Raw genomic sequence first — 6,149 nt, 5'->3', positions numbered from 1 at the left:
TGTGTGAGTGAGGATGAGAGTGTGAGCTTGTGAGCGGTGAGCTAGTGACTGGTGAGTGGCGCAGCCATGTGGTGAGTGGTGACTGGGTGGCGACGGTCAACAGCGATGGTGAGAAGGCGAAGGTGATGAGTATCGTAGGTGAGAATGGCGAAGGTGAGGGTTCCTCCAATTGAAGGTGCTGTGTGCGTGTGTGCTTTTGGTGAGAATTGAAAGAGGAATAAAAATTTCACTAAGTGTTAGGATTTGATCTCATACATTAGGCATCACTTTTAAAACGCACCCAAAACTTAATGAATAGGCTACTCTCTAAAAGCGTCTCCTTTGATACAAAAAGTGAACCTATAGATATTAACCTACGGCTACGCTTTATAAGTGATTTCTAAAATACCTAAGGCTACACTTTTTAAATGATGCCACAATTGTGTATCCTTTTCTCATATAAAAAGGCAACACGGAGAAAAGCGTAGCCTATTCTATGAATAGGCTATGCTTTTCAAATGTAGCTTAAAAAAAGTGTGGCTGAATGGGTATTTTTCTTGTAGTGTATTTCAAAATCTTTTTACTTTAATTTCGAAAATTCTTCCCCACTTCTCAAATCCTTCTATTTAAAGGACTAACACTTCTCCATTATTAGCAATTCGAACTCTATCCCTCTTGATAAGTTCGAATTCTCTCTTCTCTACCTCATCCTTCTATTTTTACTTTCCTCTGACACCTCAAAGAATCTCTATACTGTGACATAGAGGATTCCATATTTTCTTCTCTTCTCTTTTCATATGAGTAGGAGCAAGGACAAGGGCATTCTTGTTGAAGCTGATCCTGAACCTGAAAGGACCTTGAAGAGAAAGCTAAAAGAACCTAAAGTACAACTCTCTATAGAGGACCTAAGAGAAACTTTTAAACAAGAAGAAGCCATGGTAGCCGAAAACAACAACAATGCCAACAATGCAAGGAAGGTGCTTGGTGACTCTACTGCACCTACTTCCGACTTCTATGGGAGAAGCATCTCAATCCCTGCCATTGGAACAAACAACTTTGAGTTTAAGCCTCAATTAGTTTCTCTGATGCAACAGAATTGCAGGTTTCATGGACTTCCATTGGAATATCCTCATCAGTTCTTAGCTGAATTCTTGCAAATCTGTGACACTGTCAATACCAATGGGGTTGATCCTGAGGTCTACAAGCTTATGCTCTTTCCCTTTGCTGTAACAGACAGAGCTAGAACATGGTTGGATACACAACCTAAAGAAAGCCTAAACTCTTGGAAAAAGCTAGTCAGTGCCTTCTTAGCAAAGTTCTTTCCACCTCAAAAATTGAGCAAGCTTAGAGTTGCAGTCCAAACCTTCAGACAGAAGGAAGGTGAATCCCTCTATGAAGCTTGGGAAAGATACAAGCAATTGATCAGAAGGTGTCCTTCTGACATGCTTTCAGAATGGAGCATCATAGGTATCTTCTATGATGGTCTGTCTGAACTATCCAAGATGTCATTGGACAGCTCTGCTGGAAGATCTCTTCATCTGAAGAAGATGCCTGCAGAAGTTCAGGAACTCATTGAAATGGTTACAAATAACCAATTCATGTCAACCTCTGAAAGGAATCCTGTGAATAATGGGACAAGTCAGAAGAAAGGAGTTCTTGAGATTAATACTCTGAATGCCATATTGGCTCAGAACAAAATATTGACTCAGCAAGTCAACATGATTTCTCAGAGTCTGTCTGGAATGCAAGTAGCAACAGTCAGTACCAAAGAAGCTTCATCTGAAGAAGAAGCTTATGATCCTGAGAACCCAGCAATGGAAGAGGTGAATTACATGGGAGAATCCTATGGAAACACCTATAATCCTTTATGGAGAAATCATCCAAACCTCTCATGGAAGGATCAACAGAGGCCCCAACAAGGCTTCAACAACAATAATGGTGGAAGAAATAGGTTTAGCAATGGCAAATCTTTTCCATCATCTTCTCAGCAACAAACAAAGAATTCCAAGCAGAACCACTCTGAATTAGCAACTGTAGTCTCTGATTTAATTAAAACCACTCAAAGTTTCATGACTGAAACAAGGTCTTCCATTAGAAATTTGGAGGCACAAGTGGGTCAGTTGAGTAAGAAAGTTACTGAACTCCCTCCTAGTACTCTTCCAAGCAATACTGAAGAGAATCCAAAAGGAGAGTGCAAGGCCATTAACATAACCCACACGGCCAAACCTGGAGAGGAGGAAGAGGCAGTGATCTCCACTGAGGAAGACCTCAATGGACGTCCACTGGCCTCCAAGGAGTTCCCTAATGAGGTACCATGGGAATCTGAGGCTCACACTGAGACCATAGAGATTCCATTGAATTTACTTTTGCCATTCATGAGCTCTGATGAGTATTCTTCCTATGAAGAGGATGAAGATGTTACTGAGGAACAAGTTGCTAAGTATCTTGGAGCAATCATAAAGCTAAATGCCAAGCTATTTGGTAATGAGACTTGGGAGGATGAACCCCCCTTGCTCACCAAAGAACTGGATGACTTGACTAGGCAGAAATTACCTCTGAAGAGACAAGATCCTGGAAAGTTCTCAATATCTTGTACCATAGGCACCATGACCTTTGAGAAGGCTCTATGTGACCTAGGGTCAAGCATAAACCTCATGCCTCTCTCTGTGATGGAGAAGCTAGGGATCCGTGAGGTACAAGTGGCAAGAATCTCACTAGAGATGGTAAACAATTCAAGGAAACAGGCTTATGGACTTGTAGAGGATGTTTTGGTAAAGGTTGAAGGCCACTACATCCCTGTTGATTTCATAGTCCTAGACACTGGGAAGTGTATGGATGAATCCATTATCCTTGGCAGACCCTTCCTAGCCACAGCAAAAGTTGTGATTGATGTTGACAGAGGAGAATTGGTCCTTAAAATGAATGAGGACTCCCTTGTGTTTAAGGCTCAAAGATCTCCCTCTGTAACTATGGAGAGGAAGCATGAAAAGCTTCTCTCAATGCAGAGTCAAACAAAACCCCCACATTCAAACTCTAAGTTTGGTGTTGGGAGGCCACAACCAAACTCTAAGTTTGGTGTTAAGAGGCCATCATCATGCTCTGAGTATCTGTGAGGCTCCATGAGAGCCAACTGTCAAGCTACTGACATTAAAGAAGCGCTTGTCGGGAGGCAACCCAATTTTACTTATCTATGTTAAATTTCTATTGTTATTTTATGTTTTCTGTAGGTTGATGATCATGTGAAGTCACAAAAAAAAATTAAAAAAGCAAAAACAAACTGAAAAACAGAATGAAAAATAGCACACCTTGGAGGAGAAGCCTACTGGCTTTTAAACGCCAGTAAGGGCAGCAGAATGGGCGTTAAACGCCCAGTCTGGCACCATTCTGGGCGTTTAACGCCAGAAATGGGCACTAGACTGGAGTTTAACGCTGGAAAAGGGCAAGAAGCTGGCGTTAAACGCCAGAAATGGGCAGCAACCTGGCATTTAACGCCAGGATTGGCAGCAAAGGGCGTTTTGCAAACCTAATTGGTGCAGGGATGAGAAATCCTTGACACCTCAGGATCTGTAGACCCCACAGGATCCCCACCAACATCAACTCACTTTCTCTCACTTCTTCACACCTTTTCATAATACTCTTCCCCAAATAACCTCCACCAATCACCTCTATTACTCCTTCAAATCCATCATATAACCCACCTACACCCACCCACTCAAATTCAAACCATCACTCCTTCCTTTTCCACATCATAACCACCTAAACCCCCTTGTCCAAACAATTCACACACCTCCATCTCCTCTATCTCTTCTTCTTCTCCTCCTTTCTTTATTCTTTTGCTCGAGGACGAGCAAACCTTTTAAGTTTGGAGTGGAAAAGCTCAACTTTTTTGTTTTTTCATAACCATTTATGGCACCTAAGGCCGGAGAAATCTCTAGAAAGAGGAAGGAAAAGGCAATTGCTTCCACCTTTGAGTCATGGGAGATGGAGAGATTCATTTCAAAGGTCCATCAAGACCACTTCTATGAAGTTGTGGCCAAGACTCCTCATTGAAGAGGACAAGCCCATCACTAAGAAAAGGATGGAGCAAACAAGAGAGCCCACTCATGGACCTCAACAAGAGCATGAGGAAATTCCTTATCATGAAATCCCTGAGTGCCTCGAGGGATGCATTTTCCTCCACAAAACTATTGGGAGCAAATCAACACCTCCCTAGGAGAATTAAGTTCCAATATGGGACAACTAAGGGTGGAGCACCAAGAGCATTCCATCCTCCTCCATGAAATTAGAGAAGACCAAAGAGTCATGAGGGAGGAGCAACAAAGGCAAGGAAGAGACATTGAGGAGCTCAAGCACTCTATAAGATCTTCAAGAGGAAGAACAAGCCGCCATCACTAAGGTGGACCCGTTCTTTAATCTCCTTGCTCTTATTTTTCTATTTTTCAAAAATTATGCTTTATGTTTATCTATGTTTGTGTCTGTATTACATGATCATTAGTGTCTGAGTGTCTATGTCTTAAAGTTATGAATGTCCTATGAATCCATCACCTTTCTTAAAAGAAAAATGTTTTAATCACAAAAGAACAAGAAGTACATGATTTCGAATTCATCCTTGAAACTAGTTTAATTATTTTGTTGTGGTGACAATACATTTTGTTTTCTGAATGAATGCTTGAACAGTGCATATTTTTTGAATTTGTTGTTTATGAATGTTAAAATTGTTGGCTCTTGAAAGAGTCATGAAAAAGGAGAAATGTTATTGATAATCTGAAAAATCATAAAATTGATTCTTGAAGCAAGAAAAAGTAGTGAAAAGCTTGCAAAAAAAATGGCGAAAAAAATAAAAGAAAGAAAGAAAAAGAAAAAGAAAGCAAGCAGAAAAAGCCAATAGCCCTTTAAACCAAAAGGCAAGGGTAAAATAAAAAAGGATCCAAGGCTTTGAGCATCAATGGATAGGAGGGCCTAAAGGAATAAAATCCTGGCCTAAGCGGCTAAACCAAGCTGTCCCTAACCATGTGCTTGTGGCGTGAAGGTGTCAAGTAAAAACTTGAGACTGAGCGGTTAAAGTCGTGGTCCAAAGCAAAAAGAGTGTGCTTAAGAGCTCTGGACACCTCTAATTGGGGACTCTAGCAAAGCTGAGTCACAATCTGGAAAGGTTCACCCAGTTGTGTGTCTGTGGTATTTATGTATCCGGTGGTAATACTGGAAAACAAAATTCTTAAGGTCACGACCAAGACTCATAAAGTGGCTGTGTTCAAGAATCAACATACTGAACTAGGAGAATCAATAACACTATCTGAATTCTGAGTTCCTATAGATGCCAATCATTCTGAACTTCAAGGGATAAAGTGAGATGCCAAAACTGTTCAGAGACAAAAAGCTACTAGTCCCGCTCATCTAATTGGAGCTAAGTTTCATTGATATTTTTGAATTTATAGTATATTCTCTTCTTTTTATCCTATTTGATTTTCAGTTGCTTGGGGACAAGCAACAATTTAAGTTTGGTGTTGTGATGAGCGGATAATTTATACGCTTTTTGGTATTATTTTTAGTATGTTTTTAGTATGTTTTAGTTTTTATTATATTTTTATTAGTTTTTAAATAAAAATCACATTTCTGGACTTTACTATGAGTTTGTGTATTTCTCTGTGATTTCAGGTATTTTCTGGCTGAAATTGTGGGACCTGAGCAAAAATCTGATTCAGAGGCTGAAAAAGGACTGCAGATGCTATTGGATTCTGACCTCCGTGCACTCGAAGTAGATTTTCTGGAGCTACAGAAGCCCAATTGGAGCGCTCTCAATTGTGTTGAAAAGTAGACATCCTGGGCTTTCCAGCAATATATAATAGTTCATACTTTGCTCGAGATTTGATGGCCCAAACCGGCATTCCAAGGCAGCGTAAAAATTCTGGCGTCAAAACGCCAGAACTGGCATAAAAGCTGGAGTTAAATGCCCAAACTGGCACAAAAGCTAGTGTTTAACTCCAAGAAAAGTCTCTACATGTGAAAGCTTCAATGCTCAGCCCAAGCACACACCAAGTGGGCCCGGGAGTGGATTTCTGCATTATTTACTTATTTCTGTAACCCTAGGCTACTAGTTCTCTATAAATAGGACATTTTACTATTGTATTTTCATCCTTTAATCATCTTTGAATCATGTTTTGATGATTGAA

At 40.3% G+C, this 6,149-nt stretch overlaps 1 non-coding gene across 1 annotated transcript; it reads right to left on the bottom strand.

Annotated features, from left to right (window-relative positions):
* Window positions 1–1,319: 1,319 nt before the first annotated feature.
* On the bottom strand, window positions 1,320–1,427 carry LOC148580946 (small nucleolar RNA R71). The gene has a single exon (XR_015898315.1). It is a non-coding gene; the product is annotated as a small nucleolar RNA R71 (small nucleolar RNA).
* Window positions 1,428–6,149: the final 4,722 nt, after the last annotated feature.

The sequence above is a fragment of the Arachis ipaensis genome, chromosome B10 (genome assembly GCF_059453495.1).
Source record: "Arachis ipaensis isolate K30076 ecotype BB chromosome B10, ASM5945349v1, whole genome shotgun sequence".
NCBI lineage: Eukaryota > Viridiplantae > Streptophyta > Magnoliopsida > Fabales > Fabaceae > Arachis > Arachis ipaensis.
This window is presented reverse-complemented; position numbering and strand designations above follow the sequence as displayed.